The sequence below is a fragment of the Chiloscyllium plagiosum genome, chromosome 7 (genome assembly GCF_004010195.1).
Source record: "Chiloscyllium plagiosum isolate BGI_BamShark_2017 chromosome 7, ASM401019v2, whole genome shotgun sequence".
Taxonomy (NCBI): domain Eukaryota; kingdom Metazoa; phylum Chordata; class Chondrichthyes; order Orectolobiformes; family Hemiscylliidae; genus Chiloscyllium; species Chiloscyllium plagiosum.
In genome coordinates, this window is record NC_057716.1 from 7,952,490 (window position 1) to 7,955,037 (window position 2,548).

Consider the following 2,548-nt stretch of genomic DNA (forward strand, 5'->3'; position numbering starts at 1 on the left):
GAGGAATGGGATTGTGAGAGATATAGCAGTTTGGATCAGTAATTGGCTTGCTGAAAGAAGACAGAGGGTGGTGGTCGATGGGAAATGTTCATCCTGGAGTCCAGTTACCAGTGGTGTACTGCAAGGGTCGGTGTTGGGTCCACTGCTGTTCGCCATTTTTATAAACGACCTGGATAAGGGCGTATAAGGGTGAGTTAGTAAATTTGCGGACGACACTAAGGTTGGTGGAGTTGTGGATAGTGACAAAGGATGTAGTAGGTTACAGAGAGACATAGATAAGCTGCAGAGCTGGGCTGAGAGGTGGCATTTGCAGTTTAATGCGGACAAGTGTGAGGTGATTCACTTTGGTCGGAGTAACCGGAATGCAAAGTACTGGGCTAATGGTAAGATTCTTGGTAGTGTAGATGAGCAGAGAGATCACGGTGTCCAGGTACACAGATCCTTGAAAGTTGCCACACAGGTTGACAGGGTTATTAAGAAGGCATATAGTGTTTTAGCTTTTATTAACAGAGGGATCGAGTTCTGGAACCATGAGGTTATGCTCCAGCTGTACAAAACTCTGGTGCGATCGCACTTGAAGTATTGTGTACAGTTCTGGTCACCGCATTATAAGAAGGATGTGGAAGCTCTGGAAAGGGTGCTGAGAAGATTTACTAGGATGTTGCCTAGTATGGAGGGAAGGTCTTATGAGGAAAGGCTGAGGGACTTGAGGGTATTTTCGTTGGAGAGAAGAAAGTTGAGAGGTGACATAATAGAGACATTTAAGATAATCAGAAAGTTAGATAGGGTGGACAGGGAGAGCCTTTTTCCAAGAATGGTGACGGCGAGCATGAAGGGACATAGCTTTAAATTATGGGGTGATAGATATAGGACAGATGTCAGAGGTAGTTTCTTTATTCAGAGTAGTAAGGGTGTGGAATGCTTTGCCTGCAACGGTTGTAGTTTCGCAAACTTTAAGTACATTTAAGTTGTTATTGGACAAGCATATGGACGTACATAGAACAGTGTAGGTTAGATGGGCTTCAGATTGGTATGACAGGTCGGCGCAACATCGAGGACCGAAGGGCCTGTACTGCGCTGTAATGTTCTATGTTAAAGACCTTGTTTAATGTCAGTTCTCTGAGTAAGGGGCCGCAGTGTTAAAACTGAGCTGTCACTTTGACGGTTGCTAACCCACCCGCTGTGCATTCACAGCATTCGGCGTTTCCAGCTCTTATTGAAGAGCTGCGGGGACACCTTGCTGCACTAAAGGGAATTTCGGGCAGCGCTCCGAAAGCTACTGCTTCCCAAATAAACCTGCTGGAGTATAACCTGGTGTTGTGTGATTTTTAACTGTACATCCCAGTCCAACACTGGCTCCTCCACATCATGACTAAAGGGAATTGGGACTCGATCTCCACCAAGTGTTGCAAAGGGGGATACCGCGACGTCACAGAGCCACTGTCTCCATTGGAAACGAGTCAGCGCGCGCAGGGCTCGGCTGTCAATCAAACTCCGCTGTCAATCACATTTTTTTTTCACTTTTGCTCTTCGCTCACAGGAGTATTTCGCTCTAACTTATCTAATGTTCCGTGTTCCTGCTGGTTGTAAAGTGCTTGGCATTCTGTCCCAGACAGCACATTGTTCCAGTGGGCTCTGGAAGAGCTTGCTGCTAACTTCACACACTCACCTCTCAGTGCAGAAAGGGCCGGTCAGCTAATGCAGCTTAAGGCAAATGTGGGGTAATCACTGGACCTTTGAACATATGAACCGGCCTCTAACTATGGCAAGCTGCACAGTCCAAAATTGGTCGAATAGTGCCCTCATCTGACATTGATAAAGCACTACCTCTGGAAATTCCACACCGAAGCGAATATACTTCGGAATTAAACGTTAGAGTGAAGCTGAAAGCATTCAGATTTTTATGGTTCAGTATGACATCAAGCAGTACTTTTACAAAATCTAACTGGTGCATTCATAGTTTTATTTTATTATTTTCTGCTCAGTTATAGTATATAACAAAAGAGTTATTATAATTTGTTTGGACAAAGCTTTAAGTATTTCCTTAATGCAGTCTGTGTCACAGTGAGCACGAACCTAATACAGCTGCGGAAACATTTTTTTTAATTGCTGGAAACTTTGTACGGTGCAATTTTCGTTATTGACTCTGGAATATAGCTCAACTTTAAAAATGAAAATGGAAATACTCAGCAGATAATGTCCTAGAATGAACAATCTCCAGCTGCTTCATCTAAGACCTTCTTTCCATCAAAAAGTCAGACGTGGGGATGTTCGTTGGTGATTGCAAAGCATTTAGTACCTTTTGCAACTCCTCAGATAATATGGCATTACTGCTCATGTGCAACAAAACTTGGACAACTTTCAGGCTGGGCTGGTAAGTGACAAGTAACATTGTGCCACACATGTGGCAAAATGACCAACTCCAGCAACATTTGGCATCATTGAATTCACTCACTATTATCTTGAGGGTTACCATTAACTAGAAACTGAATTGTACCAACCATGTGAATGATATGATTACAAGAGCAGGTCAGAAAAGTTGGGAATT

At 43.6% G+C, this 2,548-nt stretch overlaps 1 protein-coding gene across 1 annotated transcript in view; it reads right to left on the bottom strand.

The window, feature by feature from the left end:
* Positions 1 to 1,741, bottom strand: part of ftcdnl1 (formiminotransferase cyclodeaminase N-terminal like 1) — a 19,505-nt gene extending 17,764 nt beyond the window's left edge. The window contains exon 1 of the mRNA XM_043694539.1: positions 1,670 to 1,741. The gene's annotated coding sequence lies outside the window, so the exon portion shown is untranslated. The remainder of the gene's footprint in view (positions 1 to 1,669) is intronic.
* Between the last annotated feature and the right edge of the window lie 807 nt (positions 1,742 to 2,548).